This window comes from Aphis gossypii, chromosome 2, assembly GCF_020184175.1.
Source record: "Aphis gossypii isolate Hap1 chromosome 2, ASM2018417v2, whole genome shotgun sequence".
Lineage (NCBI taxonomy): Eukaryota > Metazoa > Arthropoda > Insecta > Hemiptera > Aphididae > Aphis > Aphis gossypii.
This window is the reverse complement of record NC_065531.1, coordinates 24,739,155-24,756,032: the sequence shown is the minus strand read 5'-3', so window position 1 is coordinate 24,756,032 and position 16,878 is coordinate 24,739,155. Positions and strand designations below refer to the sequence as shown.

The following is a 16,878-nucleotide window of genomic DNA, read 5'->3' as shown; positions in this document are numbered from 1 at the left end:
TAAGTAAAATACAGCTAAATATACCAGTGTGTATCTATTATGATAATTCGAATAATGAAGTTGAATATTTACTTTTTTAATTTTAAAACATGTTATATTTATATATTATATACTATGGTCATTGGACATTAACAAAAACAAAGCATATTTTATTTTGATACACAACCTTATACGTACCTTTATTATAATAAACTAGGTTTTATATTATTATCTTTGAACAGAATAATCCTAAAAAAATAATATCATAAAACTTAACCATATTATACACTATGTGTACTGTTGATGGACAAAATTATTTATTTTTCCTACCAACAGTGTGTTTATGGTAGATTTATAGACTCAAAAATAATTATGATAACACGGCGTCTTAAATATGCAATTCAACTACACAAATTTTGACGAGAAAATAATATTATTACTATCTGTACCAACACGTAAATCAGTCATCAACTTATTATAGTCTCGTGACTTGTACTGTTGTTGTTTAAAAATTATTAGATAAAAATATGATAAGGTTTAAATGGAATAATACAATTTTAGTTAAACGGTGAGAAAGAATCAATATCATTATAATGTCATATAATGAACAATTTTAATATTTTTACATACCTATATAATTTCGTCCAAAACAAACTGCTGTAGATTGTTTAAATTCTAACATAGAATCGATAAAGAAACTAGTTTATAACGATGGATACAATTAATGTAAATATAGAAACTTTTAAAATTCTTCAATGATTGTACAACAATTATTTGATCGAATCACAGTGCAGTAAGATAAAAAAATGTACCAGTTACATAAATACAAAAGTTACGACGTATCTATAATTTTATTGAACATTTCATACTTTGGGGTAAAAAAAAATCAATTTTAAAAGTAATGGATTATCGATTCACTACACACATATGCAATGGCGGTTTATAGGGTCATGGTGGTAATAACTTCATTCATGATAGCATTGGTTACTGAGGAAATTAAATTTAGTTTTTTTTTTTTAAACTAAAATCTTTAATAATATATAGTGCATGCATTATGTCATATATGTTTGTAAAAAATTGTATAGTATCAACTCCTTTCACCTTTATCATCTCCCATAAGAAAATCCTAAATGCTCTACTGTAGATAAAGCACAGGCGAAGCAGCGCAAACAAAAAAATAAAAAATAATAATAACGTTGAAAATATTTTACGAAAATATGAAAAAAATAAATTTATATATTTATTGCTTGTTGTAAAGATTAAATTTTCCACGTTCCGGTAAAATATAATTTTTTTGTACCATGAATAACGAAGTATAATACTATAATATTATAGAATATAAAAATTTGGGAAGAATTCGAACAACAATAATAATATGTATTGAATAAAGGATTTTTTTTTTTTTTTTAAATAATGAATGATCACTGTATAATACATGTTTTGAAATTTTTGAAAAGAAAGTATACGCAAAAAAATATCATGACATCGAAATAATTTTTAAATGAAATTCCTTAATGTGATATTATGGTCGAAAACCACTGGAGTAAGTAGATGCCGTTTTGAAAATAACATTACTAGAAAATATTTTATCTCCCATTTCAATCTAAGAACGTATTATCATAAAAAATTTTGTATTAAATTTATTTTTACGGAATATTATTATATTTGTTAGAAAAAGTTTAACAATAAATCATATCTATGCTAAGTAACTGCATATAGATAACTAACTAGAATTGTAGTAATCGTAATTAAAAACGTCGATCGAGATCTACGCGTTATGTGAATTTTGTGTGATTTAAAAATTACGCTAGGTAACAATTTGTTCCTTTAACACTACATTTAAGTTTTCACGCAGTTTTCATGGTTTTGAAAGTTCCAAGAAATTTGTATTTTTTATAACTGATGCCAAATTGTGTGTAACAATAACACGAAATCGAGGACCTTTAAACGAGTCGACAAACAAAAAAAAAAAACTTTAGTTCCTTTGATTCTCTGAACCGGAAAATACTAGAAACCAGGGTGTTTACAAATCTGTTCAATTCGACTCATTGATCAGTTATGACTTAATGGTAGTGTCAAGAAGCATTCAAAAATCGAATTTGTGAAAATTATTATACTTCCAATTGTTGTACGTTGTGGAGTGCATGAACAGTGATGTAAAGTACCAATGATGTAAAAAATGAAAAAACTATAAAATAATGTAGGACTTCTTTTATCAAACGAGGTGAGAAAATTATTTATTTCGCGTACTCATAATAATTATATACACTGTAGAGTACTTCTATTGTTTTCTTATTAATATTTAAAAAAATATCAGTACGGATTTTTAAAATTGTTTATAGGAGTATCTATATTTAACGAATACATTTCAATTATTTCAATTATTACTATAGATAGTTTAAGAAGTATATTTAGGTGATAATATCAATTTTTTTTCAGATGCATATTACTATTTTTCCATAGATTGTTAAACAGATGATGAAAGAATTATTTCACTTAGTATACTATGTAAAATATGAAAATTATTGTAATGAGTATATAATTACTAGAATAAAATAAGTATATTAATATAATATAAAAAAAAATTTGGCTTAACAATTTACAGTAACAAAAGATTATTTTTTAACGTACTTACTTCAATGGTATAAATAAGTAAAATATTTTACATTATAGTTATTAAGTATTCTAAAAAACAAAGAAATAATAATAATTGGAATACAAGATTATAAAAGGAAAAAAATTGAATTGACTGTGCTTGGTAAACCATTCGCTATATTACTCTTATACGATGAATATGTCACACAGGTATTAAACGAGTCCACGTATGAACAATATTGTTTGAATTAAGCGATGATTATCGAGTTAAAAGATTTAGACTTAAGATTTTAACTCAAATCTATATGGCTCAAACCATTCAAAGGTCAAATCAAAAGGAATCTTGAAAGTAACACTGTTATACATGTTTTACTGTTTTACATCATGAAAGGACAGTCTACATTATTTTTCTTTTTTGTTTTTGAGACAGTATTAATGTCAGTATTTTGTATTTTTTAATATTTAATACATTTTTCGAAGCTAAGAAATGAGTAAGAAGAATCAAAATTATAGTCAAATTTATATAATTTGCATACTGAAAATGTACACGCATGTTTTTGATTCCAATGTATTATTATACATATTAAATCGCCCGAGGTTGTAAATATTTTAAATGACAGATAATTTTAAGAAGAAAAATACCAAGGAGAACTTTAAAACTAAGTACCTAAATTTTATAATTTTTTTTTATTGATCTTTACATATTGTTTCCTAAAAGTGAGAGTTATTTCAATAAAAACATTTTTCGTAAAATAAAGCTATTTAGTTTCAATTTTGATGATACATTTTATAGTCATCAGCTGGTATTGGATTAATTCGAAGTGAGTTATTTTATAACATCTGTATGGTACATCTATATTAATTATTTATGTTTTGTTTAGGTACGTTGTATTCATCATGCATTTTTGTGGTGAGTTTTAACCAATTAAACTTGTCTTTATTCCGCACAGAACTTAATTATTTTCAAACTTATAATAAGAAACGAAGGTACTGTGGAATTATATTACTCGAACTAATATCGTTAAAAGTTAAAAAAAAAAAAAACTCTTACGATGTGATAATGATCCAGAGTAAGAATTTTTTACCATAATAATATTATAAAAATATAACATTATCCACTCGACGAGATATCATGTTACCCGCCGTAGGGTACGTCATCGATACAATATAAACATGCATAATATTATTATTATTATTATTAAAATTACAATGTGGATGGATATTATTTTTTTCTCGACGTCTCTGTACCAACGTTGAATTTACAATACGCGATTCATCACCTTAATCATGCAACACTATTGTACATAAATAATATTATTACAATTATTCTCGTGCCATACGTTTAAATGATATATATATAGTTCGTAAATCATATTCAGTATGGAAATAGTGATAAATATATTATGTGTTCGTGTGTTTGTGTTTGTTTTTTTTTTTAATACGAGTCGTTTATAATTTAATAAATAATTGTAATTTGTGTATTGTGTATTTTTTCTGTTTTTAAAAATACGACCAAGACAACATTATTTGTGTGTTATTATATTTGTTGGTTAACGATGTTGAATTTCAATTTTTCAACGATATAATCTGTTTTATTTTAATTTTAATTCTGTATAAAGAAGAATATTTTATAGAAATAATTTTTAGTATACCAATAATATATTGTGATTCCGATTTATACACAATTATTAGGCTATAAAGATTTGATTCGTAGAGTAGAAAATATTTTATCTTACAATTACTATTATAATACATAAATTTAAACATATTTTTTATACTGTTGACCGAGTAGAATTGTTATATTTTATAAATTGGTAATAAAAACTATTTCACCGTAGTATTATTTAGTAAGAAAATGTATAATTTTATTAGAAATTAAGTGTTTTAATTTTAGGTATTGATTCAAACTCTTTTATGAATGCATACTCTAATATACGCATTTTAGTATTTAAAGCACAAGTTATATGTATAATATTATTAATATATATCAGAAAACTTAAGAGATAAAAAAGTCTGACTGCATAATAATAAATGATTTATAAAAATTAATTATCATTTCAATCGGAAAACAGTATAACTCGATGACCAAATATAATAAATTATTATAGGTAATATAGCTTATGAAAAAAGTTTTAATATTACGTATATTCCATTCAATTTAAAACACATACTTAAAATATCATTAACTTCTCGTCTATAAATAGTGTGATAAGGAATTTTTGGTAATACCCAACATATTCATTTTAACGTACGTCGTTGTCCATTGATACACTGTGAATCCACTTGTACATGAATAATGTTACAAATATTGTTTTATTTTAAATAAAATATTCCACGAAAGCTACTTAAAAAATAGTTTTCTACCATATTTAGCATTTTACTGGACGAATTTCGAGGTAGAGGTAAACGAGTAACGAATTTTATTCATTGTATTTTTTTGTTTTTTTTCCTAACTCATTTCCATTTAAACGTACCGAACAAAGAGTGACAATGACTCGGCACTCATAATTATACACCGTAAATCGTTGTTCATCATTACCTATAATATTAATGACTGTGAAATTTACATAAATTAAACATTCAAAACATTTTGAAAAACAAAAATAATAACGATCGTTTTAATGTTATCATTACGCACTACAAAAACGGTAAACACGAAAATAATTAAACGTTTCGTTACGCACAATAAATAATAATGCAATTTGTAATATAGGTGTAGGTATTCATAATGATACTATGGTTATGCAAAAATTTACTAGATGTACCGAAAAATCTCAAATAAAAGTTATTGTTGCGTTTTAAATATTTTCTTTTTTTAATACAATTTTCAAATTTGACTTAAAGGCCTAAAAACGTAATCAGAATCTTTTGATAAAATGTAATTAAATTTACTGTAAATATTTAAAAATCTACAAACAGAAGTCGATTTTGATTATTAATCTAATTGATAGAGATTTAAACTTTAATCAAAAATGCATTTTTTTGACTGTACCTATTCTTTTTTTATTTTCATAACATACAGGGCCGGTTATAGGCGTAGGCGATGTCGGTCCAAGCCGACGGCGAAAAAATGTATATTTATATATAGAGGCGGCATATAAGAAAAAATTATAAAACAAGAGTCAGAAATTTTGATCTTTGCCTAAATATAAGAATTTGCTGGCACCAGCCTTGATAACATAAGTGAGTATTGCGATTTATTTTTGAAAACAAATAAATGTATTAAAGGTTCATTACATAAGAAAAATGTATAGTATTATTATAATACACATAACTACATTAAATTTATTATCACAATCAAAGTCTTCAACAATTATTATTAATTTTAAGTGCATTACACATTTATAAAAACGTGTGCGCTTATTTTTCCCAGTGTAACGATTTATCACTGCTTTCAAATTAAATATCATGAGTCACCACACAATGCCATACTATCCCATCCGGCTTTTTAAGTCTACGAGTATATATTGTCAGATTACTCAAACACGTCATAAAGATTATTTATTTGTTTGTTTTTATAAATGGACTTTTTTTTTCGAAACTCATATTGTATACGTATTTGAATTTGAAATAATTCATAAAATAACAGTTTCTATATTTTTTTTTATTATTTATTTATTTATCCATCAAGTTTAAGCACATATCGTGATAGAGATGTAGAGTTATATATTATTGTATACATATGTACATGAATAAACGAATTGTTTATATAATTACATAATAGAAAAAAGACAATATGAAAGAAAAACAAATATATGAAAGACGAGTTTACTAACTAACCATGTTATAAAATGTAGATCTCGTTATATCAATTTAAACGCATAGTATACGTTTAAAACTGACCGTATTTAATTTTATATTTTGTGATTTTTTTTAGATTTGTCAATTTGTACACTAATTATTATTATTTTAGTTACCTGTTCATGGATATGTAACATATATGACTAAATTATATTTACATTTTTGAACGAAAGATATGTTGTTACCCATTCGCATTACTATACATTAAATTTTATTAACAATATTATTTTGCATTGTACCTACATCACATTAATATATTATCCAATTTCATCATTTAAAATTGTTTATATCATGTATTTAGTATTGGGTTATTTAATAATATTTAAAACAAATCTATCTTGCGTTTACAATATGTATTTAATTTATACTATTGCTATTTAATATATACAGATAGCATAATATTACAATACTTTTATTAAAAATAAATACAATAACACTTAAACAAATTTATCTTTTGTTGCAATTGTTACTGTTGAAAATTATTTCCACAGGAAAATAATCTATTTATTTGTTTTTAGTAAGTATTTATAATTTATTTATATAATGAATACATACTATTTTCAGTTATTCATAATACAACATAATTATTTTCAATTTAATAGATGCTTACAGAAAAACAATTTATTTGGTAATATATCTTAAACATGATTAAGTGGTCCATGTACAGTCCATTAAATGTTATTGAACCATTAAAGTAATCAATTTTTCATTAACCCGTTCCGCGATAAAATAATATAATATAAAATTTTATTATATGATAATATTATATCAAAATAGTTTATGTTATATTTTACTTATTTATTACTCACACAATAGACTACTGTACATTATTATTAGACATAAATCTCGTTTTTGTTCTTAATTTTATGTTTAGTTATTTAGCTTTTATCTAGTTTATGTATACAATATAATATTATTAAGCCTATAATATGAGCATAATTAAGATTTTTCCATCAAGTCAGCTTACATGATAGGTCCGTAGACATTAAAATTGTCATCAACTTTACTTTTATAATTATTAGCAAAAAAAGAAAAAGTTACTAACCCTAAAATTAATTGTTGGTTGTTAAACTATACTAACAAGATTTTTTTTTAGATTTTTTATTTTTATGGTTTGATATAACAATTGTTAATGACTCAACTCCTGACGTATTTATCACATTAGAATTTATTAGTAATTACAGTAATATTAACCAATTTAAATAATAGTAAAAAGACCAAAACATTTAACTAGAATCCTAAAACACACTATATTGTTAGTATACTAATGCTATTATATTAAAACATTATAAATTTGAATATGCAAATGTTTAAGCTGTCGACCGTTACTTTTTTAAAATGGTAAAGGCAGCACATATAGAATACACTTCTATTGTATTCAGTAGTCATGCCTTTGATTACACTACATAATATAAATACAGTTTAATACACTATTTTATTATTTATGTTAATAATATTATTAACACGGCGCGTAACAATATAAATTATAATAGTATACAAATTTAATATATGATGCATAATGTTATAATAAGTATATAAATAATTCAAATTTGATATCCAATTTGATCGGAACGATATAATGTTTAATTAATGCTGTTAAATATTACATCTCAGACTCATAAATCACGTATAATAATAATAATAAATACAGAGTGAAGTATATTATAATTATGCTGTGCACGCTTACCCTACTCGTTTATAACCAGTAAAAGACATGGTAATTTTTTTTAATATAAGATACTCTTAATTTCGAAAATGTTATAATATTGAGGACGTCAATACGCGAAAAATCGAATTCCTAACGAGTAATAATTTTAGTAGAAATTTCATAGAAGTATTTAAAAGTCAAGATGAGGGGAGTAGCGAATGACCTACATTTTACAGGAAATCGCTGTGCTAATACCCCGCTCCGCCATCCCTGACTTTAAATACCTACCTATAGTTTACTTGTTTGAAATTCGATCAGTCTGCTATTTTTACTCTGCTAAGGAATATTGAATTAAAAATAAAATACCCGCGTGTTATCAATTTAAAAATTAAAAATGTTTCAAAGATTAAAAAGGTATAAAAAAGAAAAAAGATAGTTTTACAGTTCAGAAATCTTGTATTGTATTGTGACTACTGCAGTGACTTTAAAAATAACTTTAACAATTATCTGTTAGTGGTAAATGTTTTTTTTTAAATAACGATATTCTCGAGTTATAAAATATTTTATCTATAGTAGGTATATAGTAATAATATAATCAGCTATATAGTTACATGAATTTACATAACGTTTGTAATATTTTATTGCATCGTCGTCGCTTTATTTATTGCGTACAATAACTAATGAAAATAAGTGTATGGTCGACTTTAATAAGTATTATACCACTTCATACTTGCACACGTAAATGTATACTTATAAGTTATAACATAGGTACGACGATGCGGCGTTTACACAATATTAAATGAACGCTCTGCGTGTAGATTGTTGGTTTATCCGCCAAAGGCACTTCGATAAACATCCTCTACATAGGATCTTGGAGAAAAATACAAACAGCCGCAGTTGAAATTATCCGAAAACGTAAGTCTTTATATAATGATACAGAATTTCGTACACATTTATAAATCGTGAACTATTTTCAAATTTTAATTTTTGAATATTAAAAAACTCAAAAATCTAAGTCACGACAAATTTTAAAATATAAATTTAGATTTCTAGTGAAATATATTATAATATTGTATTATATAATTGTTCGTATGACAAATAGTGTGATTTGCTAAACGTAATTTTTATTCGTCTGTTATTGTTAAATAATGTTTGTCTGGCGAATAAAATATCATCTAGGTAACTTTTTGTGACAATATTTTAAATTAATTTTTTATGTATAGCTTATTTAATCGATTTTAATTTTTTTAGATCTTCTATTTCTTTAGGCATATTTATTACGCGAATAATTTTATTATGGTATTTTGCAATATATTTTTCATCGGATATTGATCGCGTTTATCAGATGGAACAAAAAATCGACCATTGCGCTTTCGGCCCAAACGATAACCATTAGAAATCGTTTTCCCAACGAAACCGATGACAAAGCGTCATCGGTTATAGATTTAAAAAGACCATAACAATAATATAACAATGCTCTTTTCGTGCGTGGCGTATGACTGAATACATCGGCCGGAAACCTCCTGTCCTACCCGCTGGGGAATCGGTCATTCAGATTTTGTTTTTTTTTTTTTTTTACTCTCATCGTATCGACGTATACTATTATATTATATGTTATTGTTTTAATATATTATCATAATACACAGGGACGGTCGGCGAGCAGAGCATAAATTATTTGCTGTCTCGTGTCATTACGAGCGTCCGAAACGGGTCGTACCGAAACGACGACCCTTTTAATTGTGACCGATGGCGGGCAGGGCCAACTGATGATGGTTCAAGTGTTGGCGACGATAAAAAAAATGCATATACATATATATATATATATATTTATTTATTAAAAACTATAACTTATTGAGACCGCCGCCCACATATTATACGACCTGCGTCGATGAATTGCTCTCTGCCCACCGCTCGATGCCAATAAAATATCAAAATAAAACAATGACCGATCGCGTACCCAGACTCCACGAATCCGAATCATATTATATAGTGATATTTGTTATTTTTCGTCCGCCTCGTCGATTATCAAACCATTTATCAGCGTGGCCACTCTGAGCGAACTGAAAACCCGCAATTTTACCAACTAGCAATCTTATGAGCTGTGTAGAATCGTCTCAGTAGGTTGCGTGTACATAAAATCTAAGCTTTTTATACATAATAACTATTTTATTTTTATAATCAACGGCAATCTTTATATACAGACATAAACTAAAAAATATTCAATTTCTGTGAGCCAACACAAAATTACTTTGTGATTCATGTTATAATAGGGGTAAATAATGAAACCATAAGCATACTTTCCGAGTTTTAAGTAATACAATATTATGTCTGAAAAATGTTTTGGTATTGACTCGATAGTTTCCAAGTATGTCTTGCATACGCACCAACATTAGTTTTTATACATACATATAAAATATTATATTTAGATTTAAATTTTAAATTTGAGTTTATAGTATTATAATAATGATAGCCACTTCTCATAACTAAACAATATTAAAAAAAAGAGTGGCATTATTATAAATTATAATATTATAATATTATTATTATTATTATTATTATTATTATTATTATTACATCCATAATATTTTATATTTTATGTCTTCGTCTTTATCTAAAATAAACGATCCCACCGTTACCCATCGACTATCGGGCTCTTGCAGATAACGACACTCTCCTTGCGTGCGCCTTCGATAGTGGTCATACGTTAAGGGCTAAATAGTAGATAATATCACCAAATAGTATTTTTGTGTTTTAAATAATTAAAGTGTTATCTTAATATCAATAATATATTATTTGTGCCTTTTGATTAATATTAAATCTATCTCTTATTTCTGCATTCATCGAATACCTGACAAAAAATTAAGGGTAGGTTAATTTATACTATATAATAAAATCCTTCTATGCAAATATGCGTAATCATGTGCGTGCATACATACATTTATTTATACATTTCTATTTCATTTTATTACATTAGTAATAATAAAATATACTTTATTTGACATACTGATAATATTATTATATTTAGTTATAAATGTATAAAATGTATATTAAAATGTGTGCGCTAGTTTATTTTGTGATGATATAATACAGTACGTATTTAGTTTATGTATGAATAGTGCTAAGTACTAATACTGTTTCTTTTTATTTAATTTTGTAAAAGTTTTACTTCTTGGACTTCGTTATTTGCATATTTGAATTAGCAACACTCGGTTTATACAATGACCATACTAATCGTATGTATTAACAGTTGTTTAGCTACTTAACACTAATATTATGGACTTTTTTTAATTTAAATAAAAAAAAAATAGAGTTATCTATTTATTATTTTCCGTCCGTCATTCTGATATAGATATGCTCATTATCTATATTAAATATATATATATATTTTTTTTTTTTTGTGAAAAATTTACTGGTAATGCCGTAACTAAATTCTGACTACAAATAGTATTTAATTATTTTACGAGTTTCAATGATAATTGTCTCTTCTTTATTTTCTTGATAAAAAAATTCAATTTTGTTTAGTAAAAAATATTTTAATAACCATAGAAATTGTTGCAGGTTCTGATTGATTACTGATAATCCACAAACAATTTTTTTGAAAACTATATTATGTCTAATATTATGTACTATATTAGCCCCTATACCTATACACCCCATAACTATCAATTTAATTTATAAGATTTGTCTTAGAATATTATTTAAGCTCACTTAATGCATTTCTATGTTTATAAGTAATTATTAAAAACCATTCACTTTGGTAGTTTTATAGTAGTATATTCCACTTAAAAATGTATACATATTTTAAATATTAAAAATCAAATTAACCGCATAAAAATAAACACGAAAATATTTATACAAAAGTTTTCTGTTAAAAATGTGTATAGCCTTACGAGTTTCTGGTAAATTCAAATGCTTTATTAGGTTTTCAGTTTATTCAGTTGTTTTGAATGAAAACAAAACATAAAAAAGAACTTTTGGATTCTATGGCCGGTTTCAAATGTTAAGGTTTTAAGAGTTTTTAGGGGTGTTAAGGGTTCCGGTTTATTCAGGTTTAACGCCATGATTCCGAGTATATCGTTGGTCGAATGTATCCGTCGTGTTAATGTCATCGAGTCACTCCGGAAACAAACACATTGTACCCACCACCGTATACAGCCGTTTTATTTTATTATATCCGGATGAGTGCGGAAAACTTTAACAAGTATTAACTTCGATCTATCCAAAATCGTGTTCACATATGATACGAAAACAAAAACAATAAACACACATTTAATACCTACTTATGTAGCGGTCTGAAAAAATATTTGAATTTTCGACTGAAAAAATGTTTTTTTTTTTATCTTGTGGGATAAATTGAACGGTAATTTTTATTAATTAACACAATCAATATAGTTTATATAATGACCATACATACGTCTACCATTATCGTATTAAATCAAATGGACGATGATTTTACCATCAACCAGAGCCTGATTTACCAAAAATGTGGCTCAGGATAAAATAAAAAATAAATTTTTATTTTAACAAAATAATATATTAGGTACATAGTTAGTGATAATCACCGGTGAGCCACGTAGGCCCATCACAAATGTCTATTTTGTCCATGCGTAAATATGGCCCTGCCATCAACATTATCACAGTGCAGTTGTATACTTGTATATTGTCTAAATTACATCATGGCGATGATAATATAATATTTTCTAACATTAAACAAAATTTATATTTTAGAATCATTGGTGTATCAACTGTACCAATATTGCTCTTTACATTTTACGACCATCGATCAGTATATCAATATTAGACTTACTTCCAGGCATGAAAAATATGTTAAAATTTAATCTAAAATAATATTATTATTTATTAGTAGTATTATTTTACTTATAAACTACAATTTTACGTATTATGGATCATCTTTTCCAGCCCGATTATATGTGAATAAATTGTTAAACAACAATAATTGTGATCATATTTTTAAATTATAAAACTCTTGACCAATCACACACACCAATATATTGTAAAATTATTATTGACCGTAAATTGCCGATCATGTCATATCTGAGTTATTCGCTATTTTAAGCTACATATTGCTACATTTAACTGCTGTACAGTTTTTTGTATGTGTCTGACATTATATTTTGGGACAATAAAAATACTTTTATTTATAACTTTTGGAGTGGTCATTAATAACAAAAATATATTAATATAGGTAGTTTGTATTTTGGGGGATGACGAAAAAACTACCCAGTACATTAATTGTTGATTATCGGAAAAAAAAAATTATAAGAAAAACTAGAATTTTTATGCTAATTTAATGCTATTTTAGTTTATTAACTATTACTATTATAATTTTCTATATGTAAATGCCTTATTTTTTTTTTCTGTCAACACAATTTTAATAAAAGTAATTAATTATATAATCACTAAATCAATCGATATTTAATGTTTAGTTTAGAACACTAATTAAAATATGAAAAGATAATTTTTTGTGCAATAGATAGGTATTCCGAATTATGACTGGCGTACTCACATACTTGCATGTTTCAGAACAATATCCATATAAAGTATCATATTATTGGACAAACAATCACCAGAATATATTTATTTTTTTAATTTTCATATTTTTGTCATGACACTAAAAATAATTAAATCACTTAAGTCAACATTTTGTTATGATGAACGTTCAGTTTAGGACGATGGTCTATTGTGTATAAGGAAACATATAATGTGTATCATTATGTATCAATAACGCGTTCTTTAATATCATATGAGTATTTTTGTATTACGATTATAATAATATTATTTTATATTATTCGAAAAGTTTGCAGTATAAGTTTGTGGTTTGGGTTCTAAGTAATTGAAAATTTCTCATTATTTTCTGAAAGAAATTGTTGAGATGACAGAAAATAATATAATATAATATATGTTGTGATGTGTAATTTTAAGTTAAAAGTTTTCGTAATAGATTAAAAATGTTTTTTTTCTCTCTCTCTTTCTCTCTCTCTCTTTCGTTCTCACTCTTATTATTATTTTTATCCAAACGTTGGTGCATTTTGTTATTTGGTTTTATTTGTATTTCGAAATCATACAAAATCTTCAGCATATGTAATTCGCGTTATGTACGACTGTTTGCAATTGTAAAAAAAATTATGGTATTTCGTTGTCTTTGCTGTGTAACGACTGCTTTGCGAATTCCATTTAATTCATTTCGGTCATCAAAAACAGTGTATTATAATAAAATGTGAACATAATATTATTCTGCATTTTTATCGATGTATAAATGCGTAATAAATTCATAGTATATAATAAAGTAGAATTAAATTTCGAGTATTTAAATAACGATAGCGTTTTATTCAAAATCGAATAGATTAAAAATTAAATGACGTTTAACGTACAGTATAGCTATTTATCTCTTAGTAATGCCACACAAAATGTATAATATAGTACCTACTTGTGTATAATAATATAATTTAAATTTCAATTATTTTGTTTAATGACAATCACATAATTTTACAAAACAAATTATTATATTTCCATTAGAATATTTGGCCAAATCATACTTACTGTGCGCGGCGTATTAAGTATATTAAGATTCGAAAAATATTAAACAAATATATATAAACATGTAATGACTAACGATAGTATTATTATACACAATATTAGAAGATGAAAAAGAAAAAAAGAAAATCAACAAGAATATAAAAAGTGAAATATGGCATATTAAGTACATCAGTGGTAGCTTTTGTAGATCACGGACTCTAGGTGGACATTTTTTAGATATTGCGGATCCTTTTACCATTGATTATAGAATAAACAGATAGCCAATGGTATAGGGATTATTTTTGGTGACTAAAATTTGGATTCTATAATCAATGCTCTTACCAATATTTTCGAATATCTTTTTTTTACATATCATATTATCATAACCAAAATTATAATAATTATTTTATATTACAAATTATATAAGTAGACATAACATATTATAACACATACATTTATAATTATATTTTGACATGTATTGACGTATGTTATGCTTTAAGGTTGCTGCGGATCCTGGACATGAGTATCGTGGACTACTAAGGAAGTCACGGACCACAGGTTAAGAACCGTTGCTTTATACCATTGAGCACTATTAAAGTATGTTTTTAAAAAATATCATATACCTATATATAAACTATACATTAACTTTAAATGTATATTATACTCTAGTATTTAGATTGAATTTATTCTAACTATGGTTCTCGTGTAATTAAATTACTCAACAATTAAAAAAATATATTATATTTGATGAAAAAAAAATGATGGTCAAGTATTTGAGAGTAAGAAAATAATCTTGGTCACTAAACATTTGTGTAAAAAGGCGTTAAATGTACAGTAATCGACTATGCATTATGATACACAAAAAAAATATAATTGTATATAGGATAAAACAATATTATTATTTAAATTGTTAATGGAAATATATTTTACAATAGTTCTCGCTAGTTAAGGGGGATATCGAACTCAGTGGTGATAACAAATATTTTTATTCAATAAAAATTGTAAATAAATAAATATCGTATAAAAAAAAAAAAAACCAAAAAAGGAAGCCAACGGCACGTAGTGTTCCCAAGCGGTCACCCATCCAAGTACTAACTACGCCCGACGTTGCTTAACTTCAGTGATCGGACGAGAACTGGTGTATTCAACGTGGTATGGTCGTTGGCGAAAAGATGGTAGAATGTAGGGATATTTAAAAACTAAAAAAATGTGGTTGTTCGCTTTGTGATGTGCAGTTCTGTGAAGGCACCGATAAATGAGAAAAAAACAAACTATTCTGAGATTCTGAGTCGGAATTCCTAATATGGTAAAAACCGAAATTAAATACGTTATCGACATTCATCGACCAAGTCGTATGAACAAATCATCGATGAAATAATTGAAGTACCTATAGGTAAGTAAGATACCTATTGGCTATTAAACGATCATTAACCAATATTATATCAAAAAATAATAAAATGTATACTATTAAAGCAGAATATTAAGATGATTTTTTAATATGTTTATAAATTCATATGATTACATTTAAATTTTATTTTAACCAAAAATAATCATTAAGCAAAGAATTTGTTGTAGGTACCTACATAGTTGGAAAGTTAAAATAATACAAATTATGTATAACAAATTTTAATATATTTGTATAATTGCTATTATAGTGAATTTTTTTACTAGATAGTTGTTGTATAATATGTTAGGCTGAATTCATTTTTCCGAAAACATTGCATTCATTATTTTACTGACATTTTATTTATTTGTTTAATAAATTAAAAAAAGTTTGGCAGCTATCTCTGCTATATACGATCTCGTGGAAGTTATATTAAAAAAATCCGTTTCAGAAAGCGTTATGCACTGGTAGGTACCTAGATTATGCTTGTGATGTATACGCGGTTTATTTCACGGAGAATCGGATATTGTCTTTTGCTCGACCGATTTACGTTAAAATAATAGTGATCGATTTATATCACCTACCCCGACAAAATCGACTGATTTTCAAAACCACAAAACATTATAATTTTTCGTGTACAGACGTCGTAACCAACATTTTGTATAATGGATTATGCACACGAATACCTATATATATCGAAACTCGCATAAATATAGACCGCAACAACCGAACAGACTACGTGTCAAATGACGTTAGCATTTTAATTATTTCGTTTGCGATAGTGGTTACCCGTCGTGTACCACGGTTAACCGGCAGCATATCCCGACGCAACAGAGACGCGGAACAGTTAAATTCCGAGTGAAAGACTTTGTCTGCGAAACGTGACACTCGCGCAGTTTAACTTAGCCGTGTATACATATTTTTTTTTTATTAT

The 16,878-nt window shown here is 26.0% G+C and overlaps 1 long non-coding RNA gene and 1 other non-coding gene across 2 annotated transcripts; one reads left to right on the top strand and one right to left on the bottom strand.

The window, feature by feature from the left end:
- The first annotated feature begins 5,235 nt into the window (after nt 1-5,235).
- Nucleotides 5,236-15,531, top strand: LOC114128684 (uncharacterized). Its single transcript, XR_003592772.2, has 3 exons — nt 5,236-5,452; nt 5,597-5,757; nt 15,061-15,531. It is a non-coding gene; the product is annotated as an uncharacterized LOC114128684 (long non-coding RNA).
- A 76-nt stretch (nt 15,532-15,607) lies between these two features.
- On the bottom strand, nt 15,608-15,726 carry LOC114128699 (5S ribosomal RNA). Its single transcript, XR_003592778.2, has one exon. It is a non-coding gene; the product is annotated as a 5S ribosomal RNA (ribosomal RNA).
- Between the last annotated feature and the right edge of the window lie 1,152 nt (nt 15,727-16,878).